Source organism: Mus musculus, chromosome X, assembly GCF_000001635.26.
Source record: "Mus musculus strain C57BL/6J chromosome X, GRCm38.p6 C57BL/6J".
Classification (NCBI taxonomy): domain Eukaryota; kingdom Metazoa; phylum Chordata; class Mammalia; order Rodentia; family Muridae; genus Mus; species Mus musculus.
The window spans coordinates 75,969,325-75,988,354 of record NC_000086.7 but is presented as its reverse complement, the minus strand read 5'-3'; the positions used below and the strand labels follow the sequence as shown (position 1 = coordinate 75,988,354).

Below are 19,030 nucleotides of genomic sequence, written 5' to 3'. Positions count from 1 at the left end.
GGTGAATACACACGAGTGCAAGTTCAGGTAGAAGCCAAAGGTTGAGATCCAGTGTCTTCCTTAATTATGCCCATCATTTAAGGAGGGTATCTTACTTGAACCCAGAGCTCACCAATTCAGCTAGTTTAGCAAGGCAAATTGCCCTTTGAGATCCTCTATCTCCAAATCTAATTGGCTGAGATTACAACCTGGTAGACATACCTTCCTTACACGGGTGCTAGGAATCCAATTCTGGTCCTTGCATTTGCACTAAGCCATCTCTTACTCAGCCCAATGAATAAGGTTAGGATGAGAAGAAGAACCACAGTTAGGTTGACAACTTATAGGTTTACAACTTAAGTATCTGCATGAAAGAATGTACAACAAAAAGTAAAGGAAGACATAGTAGTTATCAGAGAACTTATCAAGAGGACACTAGACTAGGATTGTGCTGCTTTTAGAAAGAGACTGTGGGTGCTGCTGAATTTGAGGAGTGTTATTAGAAACTGGCCATGAATGTGAATAGGCTACATTGAAAAAGGCAAAAAGGGGACAAAATGAAATATTAAAGAGAAAATCAAGTCTGGAAATAGGGAAGAATAGTATCATAGCAGTATTTGGCACATAAAAGATCAGAACAGAACTGCATTCTGTAACACATATGGCTACAAGCAAAGCTAGCCTAGCTGAGTGGGGGGGGGGGGGGGCGTGCTGTGATGAAACTGAACAGGAACACTTCCTTTTCCGAGTAACAGCCAAGATGGCCGAAGTGGAGCAGAAGAAGCAGACCTTCTGCAAGTTCATCTACCGTGGCTTAGACCTTGACCAACTGCTTGAAATGTCCTATGAGCAGCTGATGCAGTTAGTTGTACAGCGCCCGCCAGAGACAGTGCCTGAAACACATCCTGCGGTGGAAGCAGAACTCACTGCTCAAGCACTTGAGAAAGGCAAAGAAGGAGACGCCACCCATGGAGAAGCCTGAGGTGGTGAAGACGCACCTGAGGGACATGATCATCCTGCCCGAGATGGTAGGCAGCATGATGGGCGTGTACAACAGCAAGACCTTCAACCAGGTGGAGATAAACCAGAGATGATCGGCCACTACCTGGGCGAGTTCTCCATCACCTACAAACCCGTGAAGCACGGCCGGCCCGGGATCGGTGCCACCCACTCTTCCTGATTCATCACTCTCAAGTAGCCCAGGCCAATAAAGACTCATTCTTTGGGAAAAAAAGAAAGAAGGAAGGAAAGGGAGGGAGGGAGGGAGGGAGGGAGGGAGGAAGGAAGGAAGGAAGGAAGGAAGGAAGGAAGGAAGGAAGGAAGGAAGGAAGGAAGGAAGGAAGGAAGGAAGGAAGAGAAACTGAACAGGACACAGTGTGTGCCTTCAAACCATATATGGAGAACAAAATGCTGCTCCAAACATTGTGAATTACTGAGAGAATGTTCACTACCAAGAATTACCAAGGTCAAGGGACTCCCGGGAGTTTTTGGTTTTGATATGTTGCAGTATCTCAGAGAATAAAGCAAGCACAAGGTCTTTTCTATGTGTCCGCTCTGCCTTGTGTTATCAGTTTTGTCCTCAGGCTTTTCTTTCTCATGACCTCAAGGTAATTACTGCAGCCTGAGCCATTAGATCTATATGTAACCACAGCCTGTCCAGAAGAGACTATAGCATCTTGTGAATGCTATTCACAGATCAGAAAAACTGTTTTAGAAAAAAAAAAAAACCTTGGTATTTTCATGGTAACTGAAAGTTGAAGGCCGTGGTCATACTTCTAACAACACAAAGATTAGGATGTGCTTAAACAAATAAGGATTTACTGCCTTAATAGGTAATATAGTGACTAAAACATATCACAAAAGCAAAACTAGTGGAGCCAAAATTGGACTTCGTGTGATAAAAAGAAGAGATGTTGGTTACAGCTCAGGTATTCATCAGTGTCCCCCACATACTATAATAGTGAAAATACTGCCATTCACTTTTTCTGTAGAGTCTCAATAGCACAAGATAGCCTCCACTATCCAGGAACAGGGTTCTAGGCACAGCTAGTTTATGCAGTGTTTAGGATCAAACCAGGGCTTGATGTTGGCTAGGCATGCACTCTACCAACTAATCTACATGCTCCATCCCCAAAACAGTCTTCTTTAACAACAGATTTCACTTTATTTTATTCACTTTGAGTTAGCAATCTACTTCTGTGTTTGGGACATGCCCTGACCTGTGGTTAATGTAGTTATTGAGTTTCTGTTAGAGAAAACTAATTTTGCCTTTGAAGTCGATAGCAATTACACATAGCTTCTTGGTTAACAGTGGATGTCTCTGTCCATTTACCAGATTCAGTGCTGGGACTCTATCTAGCTTGAACCTGTGTGGGCCCTGTGCATATTGCCAGTCATGGTGCATTCTTATGTGCATAATTCCTGCTGTGTCTTAGAGAGAGCAGATTTCACTTTTTAAACAGAAAAGTAAAGTTGGAGATGCTTAGTGATTGACCTAGCATACAAAAGGGTTTGTACCAATGAATGAATGAATGAATGAATGAATGAATGGCCTGGGCAAGTAGTTTGGAAATAAAAAAAACCTGAAACATTAAAGTAAGGGATAATGTTTCTGAAGCATCTTGTTTTGGAAAAACCACAGTTGCTTTGATTTCAAGACAGTACAGATACTGGCATGCCTATAGGTTAGGGTCTCAAAACCATTACATAATTTGGGTAACTTGCTTACATTCAGCTCTAGCTTTAGGTCAACATAATTAATAATTTCAGTCTTGACACTGAAAATAACTGAGAGTGGAGAAAAGGTTTGGTTTGTAGGACAGTGTCAATTGAAGAACAATGTGATCATAATTTCAGATATACCGCATTTATTGGTGCTAACTTTACATGGTAGGGGGACAGCTTTGTGACACAATAAGACACAATAATATATCTTCAGTCATACAATGCAACCATACCAATAATATAATGAAGGGGTTCTAAGACTCCTCCCACGTTCAAAAATTTGGTGACAACACAACCTGCTTCACCTTAGGACATAGAAATTCACACTTGTGGATTAAAAGCTCAGAGGAGGTACTTGGCAAATTGGTAAAATCCTTTCACCATTCAACAGCTTTGCTAACCACAGGCACTCTGGGAAAGGTAGCTGTGTGCCTGGTTCTCACCCTGTGGCTCAGTACTGTCAGCATCAGTTATTTCTCTGAGGATTCTGAGAAAATTTAGGCCAGATATTACTCTCTATTTCACACCTACTAAATATGAAAGTCTGATGAATGTGGGGTGCAATTTGAGTGCTTAAGGAGAAAGAGCTCCTAGTGATTCTGAAACACAAAATAGTCTGACTCTGGGATACTCTAGAGCAGTGCTCCTGGACTCTTACTTCGCTCTTGGTAAAGAATGTAAGGCTGGACTTTGTGGAGCATGCCTTTAATCCCAGAACTCGGGAGGCAGAGGCAGGTAGATTTCTGAGTTCAAGGCCAGCCTGGTCTACAAAGTGAGTTCCAGAACAGCCAGGACTATACAGAGAAACCCTGTCTCGAAAACCAAAACAAAAAACAAAAAACAAAAAACAAACAAACAAACAAACAAAAAACAAGAATGTAGACAGCAGTATTGAATTTAGAATCAATATGTTCCCAGGCAGTATACTGGGTTGGACAACATCGTTTTATTATATAAATGGCTTCAGTGTGTTTAACCAGAGCAGTCTTTGCAGGCATGATGTCACATGCCTGTAATCCCAGAACTCCAGAGGATAAGGAATGAGGATTGCCAAAAGATAAAGGCTAGTTTGGCCTACACAGTGTTTCCAAAACTAGGACTTCATAGTAAGACCTTTACTTAATTAATAATTCATGGATTAATTAATTAATTAATTAATTAAACAATCTCAACTGTATTTACAGCATTGTTAGAGTTAGAGCCCAAGGCCTTGAGCATGATAGGTAAGTGCTGTACCACATGGCTACACCCCTAGCCCCTCAACTTTATCTATTTGTCCCCAAACTCACAATCCTTCTATCCTGCTTCCTGAGTAGCAGATTTATAGCCATATAACAACATGCTCAAACTTTATTCTTGAACCTCATATATTAAAGTAATCCATTACTTCAAAGAAAGGCACCACAAAAATACAAGGAAGTATGAGGCAGGCATGTAGCTAGCTCAGTCAGACAATACTTGCCTAGCAAGGGGTCATAGCCCCAGTACCTCAAACTAAAATGTACAACCCTAATCTATACTGTATGAGAAAGTATTGCAAAACCTATATCTAAGGAGATATCTGTGAGAAGGACATAGTTGCATATATCCTTATCACAGCACTGGGAAGGCAGAGGCAGTCAGATCTATGTGAATTGGAGGCCAGCCTCATCCTCAAAGCAAGTTCTAGTCCAGCCAAGGTTACACAGAGAAAGACCTGTCTCAAAACGCCAAAAATAAAATTGTATTTATAAATTGTAAGAAAAATTCACAGATCAATTTTTAAAAATAAAACTAACCCAATTAAAAAAAAAGATATTGTGGTATATACTTTTAATACCTGGGCTTAAAGACTGAAGCAAAAATGTTGATAATTCAAGATAAGCCAGGACTGCATCATGTGATCCCATCTCAAAAAATAACAATGACAAAATAAAGCTAAATACAGGGTCTCAGGGAATGTCCAACACCCAGAGTGACCGCTTATGTAAACTATGCACTTGGATCAATAATGACATGTCAATATTGTCTCCTTAACCATAACAAATAGATAGCATTAAGACATGTCCTTAATGAAAGAGAAATTCTGCATTGTATGGTATATGCAGAGAACAACACTACCTGACATGGCTGCTTCATGTGCACTAACGTAGCTATAATTGGAAGAGAGAATAACAGATGTTAATGAAGAAGTGAAGAAACTGAATGTAGGCATATATTCTTTGCAACCTACTTGGATTCAACCTATCCTCTAGCCCACCATCCAGCAGAGGTAGTGGAAAAGTTATTAGTGCTTCTGAAACCAGGACTCCATAGTCCTTTAATTAATTACTAATCCATTCATTCATTGATTAATTAGCTAACTAATTAATTTAAAAAAACAGTCTCAACTGTATTTACAGCATTGCTAGAGATAGAGCCCAAAAAGTTATTAGTGTATGTTCAGCAGTAGATCTTTAGGGGTGAGTTTGTTCTCCCTGAGCAGCAGTTCAGTCCCATAGAAAACACTGAATAAGACTTAGCAGCTGCAGACCAGTCTTCTAGGGAGGCAGATACCAGGCACAAACCAGCATCTATAGGACTGGTCCTTTCAGCAAACAGATACTAGGCTGTACTTCAATCCTGAAGAAACCCTCAGGCTGGTCAACCCTCCTGAGGCACAGCCAAGGAAGTTGCAACTGTCACAGGAAGTTCACAAGCAGTTCTTGGGCAAGTTTAATGTAGGAGTTACCACAAGTTGACCTCAACAAAGCTATGTAAGGCGAATCAATACATGCATATCTTTAGGGAAGAATAGTAAGGTGGAGCAAACCACAACAATGCTCAGTGCCCGTCTGCCACTGTCTGTGGGGTCATATTTATACTCCTTTATCCTGGGTTCTTTCATGGTTCTGCTATATCAAAACATCCTTTCACCTGTGTCTGCTTCAGGAAAACAGTCTTTAACATGTTTGCTTTAGCAAAACATCCTTTCACCTCTGTGCCCCAGCAAAATATCATTTGACATAACTAACATTCCAAAGAACTAGAAGTTTCCACTTCAACTGAATCATTCAAATTTTGCTGATAGAAATGATAAGGGTTCAGCTGCTTTGAAACTCAGTTTGGGGGCAGGGAGATAGTTCAGTGAGTAGTGCTTCTTGTGCAAGTATAAGGACCTGAGTTCAATCCCCATCACACATGTTAAGCACTGAGTATGGGAGCAAGTGAATTAAAATCACAGAGACTCAGAAATCTGTGCATAAGTGCTTATAAGAGCATACTCGTGATAGTCAAATGTCTACTCTCCACTGATGAATTCATAAACTACAGGATAAGGTTTAGTTATGAAAAGGAATGGGATAGCTGTATACTCTATTACATGGACTGACCTTTGAAACATGCTAAATGAAAGTAGCCAATTTTGAAAGACCAGGTGTGGTAAGCATCCAGTTGTACTCAATAGATATATCCACAGATCCAGAAGGCTCATAGTGTTTGGGAGGCATTGAGGGGAAAGAGAAGAGGTAGAGTGGCTAGTAATGGAAGTAAAGTGGCTTTGCTCAGGCCAGGTGAAGAAAATCGCTGCAAAATGAAACAGTGCTGCCTAACAGTTCGCATGTCCAAAAGACCATTGAATTAAAAGCAAATTTTAAAGTGAGCATAGTGGCACAGACCTACAATCTCAACACTTGGGGGATTATAGCAAGAGGATGAAGAAATGAAGGGCAAGCTTGGCTTTATAGGAAGCTTGAGGCCAGTCTGGGCTACAGGAGACCCTATCTGAAAACAAAATAAAACAAAGCAGAACAAAAAGATGAATTTTATTGCATGTAGATTAGAGATCAAAATGATGAGAAAATGCATTACTAGGGAGCTGTCCTGGAGTTCGAGCTGTTTTATTTATCAGTTTGTGAAGCAGTGCATAGATAGGATTGCATTTTTAAAGTGAACCCCCACAAATTCTATGCATTGCTTAATATTCTGTTGAGAACCGGCATGTGATGCTTCCGTTCCCATGAGTAAATATTTATCTCTTTCTTTTTTCAGCTATGTATCTTGAGGAGGAAACGAATAAAAGAACATATTAATAAATAAACACCAACCAGTATATATTTTTATACAATAAAACAGAACCTGACTCTTCACTGGTACATTTTAAAATAGGCCAGTCAACATTAGAACATGGACCCCACCCCTTGCTGAGGAATCATGGAGAGTTGATGGTTTCTGGAGAGGAAGAGTTATTTTTCTCTAAATATGTAATCACTACTAGGTCAACCACAATCCACTGACTGGCCTCACACCTAGGAATATGTGGGCAATACAAATTGGACTTAATCAAAAAGTAAAAATAAAGAGATGCTATGAAGTTAGGAGAGTAGGTTATGGGGGGGGCTTGGTCAAAGCTGGGAATTGGGCATGAATATGATCAAAATATATAAAAGATATAAAATTCTTAGAGAATTACTAAAATGATATGTTTTTTAAAAAATATCATAAGCCGTTTTTCTAGATTACTCAAGAGTCTGTAACAACCTGTTCATCCTATTAGCTTACTTCTGTTCAGCAACTTGCCTGTCCAACCTTTATCTAATCTCTGAATCTTTTGCTGTTACAGGTTATACCAATTATCTACCTCTCACGTAGCAGTTGTCTATTGAGTTGATCCACCAACTGAGTTCCAGGCAGAAGGACATAACTGTCAGTGTGACTATCTCCTACTGTAGGGATCTTACTTAGGATATTATCTCTCTGAAGAGACACTATGACCAATTCTTATAAAGGAAACATTTCATTCGAACTGGCTTACATTTCAGAGGTTTAGTACATTATCATCATAGCAGGAAGCATGGTAGCATGCAGGCAGATATGGTGCTCAGAAGGAGCTGAAAATTCTACATCTGGATCCACAGGTAGCAGAAAGAGACTGTCACACTGGGTCTGTCAAAAGCATCTGAGAGAGACTTGAAGGCCCACCCCCCTGTAACACATTTTATCCAACAAGACCACACCTAGTCCAACAAACCCACACCTTCTAATTGTGCCACTACCTAAAGGCCTGTGGAGGCTATTTTCACTTAAACCACTACAATAGGCTAGCGAAAATTTGAATTCTAATTCTGTGTTTAAATGGCTTGGAAGATCCCACTTTCTTCTGAGAACACCTTCTTTTTTTTTTTTCTCTTTTTTTAAAATTTATTATGTATTTTCCTCAATTACATTTCCAATGATATCCCAAAAGTCCCCAATACCCTCCCCCCCCCCACGTCCCTACCCACCCATTCCCATTTTTTTGGCCCTGGCGTTCCCCTGTACTGGGGCATATGAAGTTTGTGTGTCCAATGGGTCTCTCTTTCCAGTGATGTCCGACTAGGCCATCTTTTGATACATATGTAGGTAGAGACAAGAGCTCCGGGGTACTGGTTAGTTCATAATGTTGTTGCACCTACAGGGTTGCAGATCTCTTTAGCTCCTTGGATACTTTCTCTAGCTCCTCCATTGGGAGCCCTGTGATCCATCCAATAGCTGACTGTGAGCATCCACTTATGTGTTTGCTAGGCCCCGGCCTAGTCTCACAAGAGACAGCTATATCTGGATCAACTTTGTAAATAAGGCCTACAACCAACAAACAACAGCTGAGAACACCTTTTAAGACTGCCACAATAACTAGTAGTTCCTGGAGGCACTATGAAAACTTGCTCGTCCTTAAAGTCAAAAAACAAAACTCAGTGAAATTGAAACTTAAGGGTTCTTTGGAAAGTTGGTTAGATGGTGTTGTGTTGGGGCAAACACATAAAGGAACATCTCATTAAAGTAGACACAGGTGAAAGGTTAAGGCAGACTTGTGAAGGAACATTTTGCTAAAGCAGATACAGGAAAGAGGATGTTCTGCTAAAGGAAGCACATTAAAGGACTCATAATGAAGGATTCCTGCTAACAACCTGTATGTATTGGTGTGCCTTACATTTTGTAGGTGAGCTGCATTTGTCAGAACTCCATAGAAACTAAAGTACCAAAAAACTTCTGGTTACCACTGCAGTTTCTTGCCACTTCCATGGACTCTGGCTCATTGGACGTAAGAGCCATGCTAAGACAAGACATGTGCTGAAGCAAGACCCGTGCTGAGGCAAGGCATGTGAAGGACCAGTGATGTTTGGAGGGTATAAATAGGACTCCACAGAGTGACAGAGACAGAGCTTGTCTTGCTGGTACAGATAGCTGTGCAATGCTTGTGGGTCTCAAGTCTTCACTGACCGTTGCTTCCCTGAGAGAGGCACAGCCAAGAACTTCTCCTGGCATCCCTCTGTGTCCCTCCTGCTGACTTGAGCCAAGTCTGAGGCTTGGCTGTCTCTGCTTGGTCACATCACCACTGTGGCTAACCCAACTCTACCAGTCTGGACTGCTGGTGAATCCATGAAGTGTTTCGAGTAGATTGAGCTGCAGCTGCCTCCTAACCTGCAAAATGAACTGCCTGATTTCCGGACAACACAAGTGAGAGTTGCTCCAAAGAACCTTTCTAAACAGGTTCACCTGCCCTGTATCCTTTCTTTTCTACTACCTCTGGTGGGTGGTGGGCTACAAGGGAGATTAAAGCATGTAAGAACCATCATTAAAAATAAGGTTTGAAAAACTTAAAGTTACAACTAAGAGCTAACTCAAAAGTTCCACCAACATCTTTGTTTCTGGTTAAGCCTGGCACATGGAGGCTGAGGCTGCAGCTTGCATGAGGGTGGGGGTAGAGTGTTTGCCTGGTATGTGCTAGACTCTGGCGTAGCAGCAGTAGTTGCTCTGTAACCTAGCAAACTTCTGTTCTTGTTATTTTATGGATGCTGATTATGAAATTTTATTGCTGGATCTGCTCAGCCTTAAACAGCTCTGCTCAACTCTGGATATAGCATACGGTGCCGTAACCAACATTTATTCTGTTTCCTCCTTCTTTGTATTTAATGGATTCCAGAAGGCCTGATCTCTTGCCAGTGTTTTCTTTGTGATTTCATCCAGTGGCTGTCAGGCAGACACAGAGTTCATTTCTTAGACTCTCTGATTCTCATTCTCCCCCCCCCCCACTCCCTTTCTCTGTCTTCCCAAGATTTATTAATATCATGAACTTAGAAAATTATACAGTGTGTAATTTTTCTTAAAAGAAACTTGGTTTTCTGAGATAAGATCTTCACTATTTGAATTCATTGTTGGGATAAATTTTAGGCAAAATAAGCAGCAACTTGTAAACATTCACCCTCCTTTACATTTTTCTTTCATTCCTTCTGGAAACTTCCTGTTAGTCACAGCAGTTCTGGGCTGTTTTTAGCTTAAGCTTTTCCAGCCAGTGTCCAGTTCTATTATTTAAAGTAAATAAGATCATCTTTGATATCTGACCCTAAGCGAACTCAAAGGTTGTGTACAGTTACTGCTCTTTGTTCAAAGGGCTTTGTGTTTCCAGAAACTCACAGACTTCTACCAGTTTTAGCACAGGGTACATTTCTACAATGTGTTCACCCTTTGATCATCCTCCTGTGTATGCTTGAAAAACACAGAAGTAATATTGGTATCCCTGCGGACATTTCCCCCCTTAAATTGACTGTAGGAGTCCTCCCCCTTTAAAGGAATCTGATTCCTTATTTGATGTGTAATAATAAATCAGAAATAGGAAGTCTGATTCTTCAGACAAAAAAAATAAGATAGCTTGTTCATATGCCTGTGGAAAAACACCCAGCATATTTCTCAATAAGCTACATTATATTAAAAGGGAGGCTAATATTTTCCATGGGACCCAGTTATATATATATATTAAAATGAACCACCTTGCTCTTGGGTTCATTGCATATTACTCAGGAGGGAAGTTGGAGGTACCATGGGATGATGAGTTGACTTTACAAGGTCACTACCCCTTTTCTGAAACTGTGTACCCTTGCATTCTAGAATGGTGGCCATTTTTGGTTTTCCCCTTTGAAAAACTGAGTCTTGATTCTGAGAAATTTTCCCTCCCTGCATTCATCTGGCTTATTTCTTCATTTTCATGTTTTTCATTTTGCTTTTGTTTGAGACAAAGTCTCATGTAGTGCAGGATAGCCTCAGTCTGCTGTGTATCTAAGGGTGGCCTTGAACGTCTGTCTGATATTGCTACATCCACCTCCCAAGTTCTGTGATTACAGTTTTTGGACATAATACCATACTTCAGTTTCTCCATCTTTGAGCAAACTTGGAGTGTTGGAGTTCCTCAGGGTATAGCATATACACCTTAGCTTATTTCATCATTCTCAATATAATCAAGTGGCAATGACACTTCCATACATCACTATTCTGAACCCAACAATTGACTGCCATGTACATCTCCTGATACCAATAATCCAGGACAACAGAGTGGGTTCAAGATGTGTAGCAGCATCCGTAAGTTCCTCATTATCCTTAGGTGATGTACATTCAGGCAAAGGTGCTATACTCTGGTCAGTGGATCAAGCAAGGAAAGCAGAAACTCTCCTCAGTGTTGAAGATCTTTCACTGACATGAGTTTACCAGTAAATCTGTCTAATTCATCTGTGATACTTCTATCAAGTCCAGGTATTTATTTCTCTCCTCATCTATTGCTAGGACTCTGGAGCAAGGCAAGAAGCATCGCTGCCTCTAGATGATCCTTGCTCAGTCCCATAGTCCAGTTGGAACTGAAGGATATTTGTCATTTTTGCACATGAAAACTATGCAGTGGTTTCTTCTTGCTTTGTAAGAAAAAAGCCTGTGTTGGTTGAAACTGAAAACATGACAGGATCTAGAGTCATCCAGGAGACACACCTCTGGGCATAAATGTGAGAAAACTTCCAGAAATGTTTAGGTGAACAGAGAATAGCCACCCCAAATGTGAGAGGCAGCATTCCATGGACTGGAGCATTCTGCTGAATAAAAAGGAGAATGTGATCTGGGCTCCTGCCTTCATCACTGTCCACTTGGGTGTTATGGATTCAATGTGACCAGCCACATCATATTGTCAACGTCATCAAAACATCTATCCCAAAACTGAACCATTCAAATGCTGCAACTCCTTGGGTGTAATTGGCTATTGTTCTGAATTATAATATAAATATCTGTGTTTTCAGGTGATCATAGGTGACCCCTGTGAAAGAGTCCTTAGATACACTGCCAAAGGGGTTGCAACCCAGAGGTTGAGAGCCACTGTTCTATACTCTCATACTATAAACCAAAGTAAACTTTTCCTTTTCTGAGGTATTTTTATTGGCTTCTTTATCACATAAGTAAGGAAAGTGACTCACTTCAAGCTAAAACTGTTGTCTGTACCCCTTGGACTTCTACAATTCTAGCTCCTTTCCAGAACCTCCTCTATCAAGAAGGACTCCTTACCATCTCAGGTTCTCTGAGCACACTACCAAACATCCTTCCATACTGTTTACCTCCACTAATAGTTTAATACTCAACTGAAATGATATATGTCTCTAAAATGCAGAAGACAGAGATCAGAGAAAAAAAGCTTACCTAGAATCTAGAATGTGTAAGGTCCTGGGTACCATCACCAGTGCACATCTGGTAGGGGTGGGACTCTATTATAGATACTAACATAAACTATAAATGGGACTGACTAAACAAGGAAATTCTTTGGTCCATATAACAGAAAATATATGAAAAAGAAGCCAAATATGTATTCAGGAATATATGCATATACATAAATGTGTGTAACAACAATTAATGAATAATAGAGGCCATGGATTTGAAGGAGAGCAAGGAGGGGTATAGGAGAAAATATAAAGGGAGGAAAGGCAAGGAAAAGCTCATGTAATCTTATTATAATCTCAAAAATAAATAAATAAGTTTAAAATACCTATAAAAGGAGGTCTTCTTCCTACAAGGAATGCATATATTATGAATAAAAACTTTAAAAATAGGTTTTCAAATGTGTTTTCCATCTCAATCAAGTGGCAATGACATTTTCACACATTGTTATTCTGAGCCTAATGCTTTTGCCTGCCATGTATATCTCCTAGGTATCAATTTCATATAGCAGTATGTCTTCTATGCAGATAATGTAATAATAAAATTATCCAGAGGCTGGAAAGATGGAACACGGGTTAATAAAACTTGTTGCTCATGAAGAAGATGCAGGTTCAATTACCAGTATCCATATGGTTCACAATCATCTGTAACTCCAGTTCCAGGGGAATCCCCATTCCCTCTTCTTCGTGGACAACAGGTACATACATAGTACACAAGCATACATTTGAGAAAAATTCATACATATAAAACAAACCCTTTTAAAAAGAAAGAAAATGATTAGCAGTGGAGATTACCATGTAAGATGTGCCTATTGATGAACACCTGTAGTTTTAACATTTGTGGGGTGGAAACTATGCAGCCAAAGGCACCCTTGGCTACATAGGGAGGTGGAAGCCAGCCTGATCCACTTGAGAACTTATCTGCAAAATCCAAGGGGGACTGGATTCATGATTGAGAGAGAGAGAGAGAGAGAGAGAGAGAGAGAGAGAGAGAGTTTCAACTGAGTTGAATTCTAGTGTCAAAATTGTTTTTCTTTTTCTTATATTATTTACATTGTCATTGTGTTATAAAAGGCTAATTGACTGTGATCTGTCTTTGAATGTGTGTGTGTGTGTGTGTGTGTGTGTGTGTGTGTGTGTGTGTGTGTTTCTTTTGCTTAACAATACAAAGAATGTTGCCTGTAGGGAACATTAAGACAATCCCTCACCCAAGACCAAATTTATCCCTAGATTACTCAGAGTTTAAAATAAATAAGAGGGAAATTGTTCTAGGCATGTAACCAGATCCTGTCCGAAGCCTGTCTCCCACTAGAACAGGTGTGCCTTCAATGGTCTTTTATTGCTCATTTTATGTTCCTCTTGTTCTATTGTCCCCTAGAGTCAACAGCTGTGACCACCGTTTGGTCTCTATAGCAGCCAGATTCTTTTCTCTTTAGCGATCTCATTTTCCTAATGTCTTCATATCGCTGCTATTGACTGCTTTGCAGTGTATGCTGTAGTGGCTAGTAAACTCAGGAGTTCTATTGAGTCTAGTTCCATACACAGGACACTATATGCACTGTTTTTATAAGACTCCAGAGTCCTTATATTTTAAAAGCCTTGTTGTCTAATGATTTGGAATGAATGACCCATGACCTCAAAGGAGAGGGGCTGCTTAAGGTTTCTCTAAGCCTGATATACACTCTTCCTAGAGATTCAGCCTTTAGTCATTTAAAACCTATTTAGTGGACTTCAGATGGGGCACAGTTGAAAAATATTTGCCTGGCATGCTCAAGGTCCTGGTTTCCATCCTCAGCACTTAAAAGCAAAAACACACCCTATGTTGAACAAATACTATGTTCAAAATATTATAGTATTTGTTGGGTTGGGGTGACACATGCCTTTAAGCCAAGCACTCAGGACACAGATGCAGGTGGATTTCTGTAAGTTTGAAGCCAGCCTGGTGTACAGAATGAGTTCCAGGACAGCCAGGAGAACACAGAAAACTTTGTCTTGAAAACCCAATATATATATATCATGAAGATATGGAGATGATTAACATGTAGTGCCTGCCCTTTACATTTAACTCTCTATGCAACAGAGGATAATTTTGAACTCTAATCATCCTGTTCTACCTCACAACTGCTGAGAATACAAAAATGCACCACCATGTCCATGATGTAGGGCCAGGAAGCATACCAAGAAGGGAGCACTCTAGCAACAGAGTACATCCCCAGCCTTTGTTCTATCTATTTTTGATTGACTTTTCATTTTTTTTCAAGTTTTTCTTAAACTTGATCTGTATCAAACCATGCCTGATGGTACTTTTGTACTTCTGCTTTTCCCACCTTACAAAATAGACATGTCAACTCATCTCAAAGTTTAATTGAGATTGCAGACCTCCTGGGCAGAAAACAAGGGATCATATGAAATCTGGTGCAGATATTAAGAAAAATTCATTATGCTAATTATGCTGACTTTTGGTAAGGACAAATAGTTTCTATTGGATTTGATTTAATAAAATAATGATGGGACTAAACTGTCATTTGTTACCTCATATCATATAACTATAAGTTTTATGATAGATAATTATGCAATCATTGCTCTATAATTTAGGAAATTCTCACTGATATTATTTAAAATGAATTCCTTTCCTTCCCATCTAGTATTTTATATGAACTGTATTACTTCACACTAAAATTTACTAAAAATGCAGAGTATGATTTCATTTGAACAATACATAACATGCAGATATATGAGTTCATTTTGTCAATAAAATCCCCTTTTCTCATTTAAAAATATGTTCCCAAAAGATACTGTATGTTTATTAAGTATAAGGTTTTTTGTAACAGAATCATTGTAGTTGAACTAATTGTGTTATGATGGCTACAATGAAAAACAGTCGGGTGATAGTCTCAGGGCACAACAGGAAATAAACATTTTTACAACATAAGTTTTTACATGCTAATATAGCAAATATTAGGTGGCAATATAAAAGGCTTTCAAAAGTGAGAATACAGAGAGGGGAAAATGGCCACACTGCAGGAGAATAAAGTCAAAGTGGATGTTGAGTTGAAATTAAGCAAAAATGAGCTGAAGAGGCATGTGAAAGCTGAGAAGAAACTGGAAGAGAAAGGCCAAGTAGAAAGAGCTCAATGAGAAACAGCTAAACCAGACTACTGCTGCTGCTACCACCAACCACACCGCTGGCATTGGTATGGGTGCCAAGGAGAAGACTCTGGACCCAAATCAATATTACAGGATCCAAAGTCCAGCAGCTGAAGGTCAGTGGGGAGGACTCATACCCAACCAAGTACCATGTGGATATCTCATTCACTCAGTTCATTCAAGAATACAGCCACCTGCAGCCTGGGGATCACCTGATTAACGTCATCTTATAAGTGGCAGGTCACATCCAAGAGAGTCTCTGGGGGAAAATTCATCTTCTATGACCTTTGAGGAGAGGAGGTCAAGTTACAAGTCATAGCCAACTCCAGGAATTATAAATCAGAGGAAGAATGTGTTCATATCGATAACAAACTGCACCAGGGAGACATAATTGGAGTTGAGGGTAATCCAGAGAAAACCAAGAAGGTCCAGATGAGCACCATCCCCCAGGAGATCACACTTCTTACGCCTGCTTGCCATATGCCTCAGCTTCACTTTGGCCTTCAGAGACAAGGAAACAAGGTCTCTTCAGAGATATTTGGACTTGATCCTGAAGGAGTTTGTGAGATAGAAATTTGTCATCTTCTCTAAAGATCACCACAGATACAAGAAGTTTCTTAGATGAGCTGGGATCCCTGGACTTTGGAACTCCCATGATGAACATCATCCCTGGGGGAGCTTCGGCCGAGCCTTTCATCACCTATCACAATGAGCAGGAAAATTAACTTATGTATGAGAATTGCTCCAGAATTCTACCATAAGATGCTGGCTATTGGTGCCATTGACAGGGTTTATGAAATTGGGCACCAGTTCTGGAGTGAAGGGATTGATTTGACATTCTGAATTCACCACCTGTGAGTTCTACATAGTCTATGCAGACAATCATGACCTCATGGAAATCACAGAGAAGATGCTGTCAGGCAGTTACAAGATCACCTGCCACCCAGACAGGCCAGAAGTCCAAGCCTGTGAAACTTACTTCACTCCACCCTTTGGAAGAATCAGCATGGTAGAAGTGTTTGAGAAAGCCCTAGGTGTGAAGCTGCCAGAAACCAGTCTCTTTGAAATGGAAGAAACTTGAAAATTTCTTGATATTTCTGCGGCAAAAGCTGTTGAATGCCCCCCACCTAGGACCACAATCAAGCTCCTAGATAAGCTTGTTGGAACATTCCTCGAAGTGACATGCATCAGTCCTACATTCATCTGTGATCACCCACCACTCCAAAGAAGCACCACTCCAAAGCATAACTAAGCATTTTGAGCTGTTTGTCCTAAGAAGGATGTATGTGATGCCTACACTAAGCTGAATGATCCCATATGGCAGCAATAGCTGTTTGAAGAACAAGCCAAGGCCCAGGCTGCTGGTGATGATGAGGCCATGTTCATAGATGAGAACTTCTGCGCTGCCCTGGAATATGGGTTGCCCCTAACAGCTGGCTGGGGCATGGGTATAGGTCGACTCACCATGTTTCTCACAGATTCCAACAAAATCAAGGGAGTACTTCTGTTGCCTGCCATGAAGCCTAAAGACAAGAAGGAAACTGCAACAGCCACTGAAACCCCAGAAAGCACAGAGGCCAGCCCCTCTGTCTAGAAGATACATGCAACTATGGTGTCTGCATCACAGAAGATCTGGTCTGAGGGAGCAATAACTGTGTGGAATAATCCATCTGGCCACTGCAGTCCAACAGCCACAAGAGAGAAGACCAAAGTGTGGATACTTCGATCCTTCTTAGAAGGGAGGACAAAATACCCATGGAAGGGGTTACAGAGACAAAGTATGAAGCAGAGACTGAAGGAACGACCATCCAGAGACTGGCCCACCTGGGGATCCATCCCATAAACAACCACCAAACCCAGACACTATTGCAGATGCCAACAAGAGCTTGCTGACAGGAGCCTGATATAGCTGTCTCCTGAGAGGCTCTACCAGTGCCTGACTAATACAGAAGTGGATGCTCACAGTCATCCATTAGACTGAGCACAGGATCCCCAGTGAAGGAGCTAGAGAAAACACCCAAGGAGCTGAAGGGGTATTCAGCCCCCTAGGAGAAACAAAAATATGAACTAACCAGCAACCCCCCAGAGCTCCCTGGGACTAAACCACCAATCAAAGAAAACACATGGAGGAACTCGTGACTCTAGCTGCATATGTAGCAGAGGATGGCCTATTTGGTCATCAATGGGAAGAGAGGCCGTTGGTCCTGTGAAGGTTCTATGCCCCAGTAAAGGGGAATGCCTGGGCCAGGAAGCAGGAGTGGGTGGGTTGGGGAGCAGGGGAGGAGGGAGTGGATAGGGAATTTTCGGAGAGGGAACTAGGAAAGGGGATAACATTTGTAATGTAAATAAAGAAAATATCTAATTTAAAAATTGACTAAATAAATCATATGTAATGGGAAACCTCAAAAAAATAATTTCTTTTTATTCCTTGTTACCAAATTTTTAAAAAGTGGAAATATATTACATTTGAATAAAATATTCTGGGTTGAGGAGAATAAAAATATGAGCCCATGAGGAATAGGTATGGAATAAAATGTCTGACTATTCCAAAGTTTGTTTTAAACTTTTAAATTGATAGCAGAAATTTTACCAGGATGAAAATTTGTTCTACAAAATATGTTTTTTAAATATAATGTTGGGGGTGCTATCTGGAGAGATGGTTCTGCAGTTAAAAGCATTTGCTGCTATTTTTTAGTTTTTAGTTTTTAGTTTTTTATTTTTTATTGGATGTGGGGCATTAGGCTATGCACAGACAGACTAGTCTCCAGTTGAGCTGAGGTCTGAACCCCAGAAGGGTGATAATTCATCTACATGACAAGGTAGGCATTCCCTCATGCTCCTGGAACTTTGGACCCTGCCTAAGTTACTGCCCCCCACAGCCCCCACAAGAGAAACATGGCTAGAAGTCATGTAGGCAATGGCTCAAGCTTCTGACATTCAGGCTAAACTCCTCCCCAGTTACCTAGCAACAGTAAAGACTATAAAAAGGGCTGTTCAGCCCCTCCTTGCTCTCTTACTCACCTCTCTCTTACTTCTCACTCTCACCCTCTTACTCCTCTCTGTCTTCTCCTCACCTCTCCTCTCCTCTCCTCTCCTCTCTTCTCCTCTCTTCTCTTCTCTTCTCTCTCACTCTTATTACCTTTTCTCTAGCCCTCTCTCTCTCTCTCTCTCTCTCTCTCTCTCTCTCTCTCTCTCTCTCTCTCTCTCTCTCTCCTACCTTCTCTCTTTCTCCCTGCCTTTCTATAACAAAGCCCCAAAACCATAGAATGCCTCTGCTTATCAAGGCCCACTGCACTTGGAGGATGGGAGGATTGGATAGGCTTTCTCCTTTTTTTTTTTTGAGGCAATATATTTATTAGTAAATTACTTCAGCTGTCTAAAGGACAATTCAGGTTTGGATAGAACAAAGCAACAAAAATCATTTTTTGAAATATGGATTTGGCAGAGTAGTAAAGTTTCTCTTTTGTGTTTGACAATATAATTAAGTCTATTTGCTTGCTTTCTGATTAGTAAATACTGCAAAGTAGAAAGCATACTTCTATAGTCATCAAAGAGGCTATTAGTTTAATTGATGTGAAATTAAGGTAAGAAAACATCTGAGCTTTGAGTCATTCCAAAGAACATTTAAATGGATCTACTTTTTCTTCTCTTTAGAACTGGAAGAGGGTTATCCTTACTTTGTGTTCTCTATCTAATCCTCTTTTTTATTAGATATTTTCTTC

At 40.5% G+C, this 19,030-nt stretch overlaps 2 pseudogenes; both read left to right on the top strand.

Annotated features, from left to right (window-relative positions):
* Positions 1-739: 739 nt before the first annotated feature.
* On the top strand, positions 740-1,177 carry Gm8692 (annotated as a pseudogene).
* On the top strand, positions 15,161-17,019 carry Gm7155 (predicted gene 7155; annotated as a pseudogene).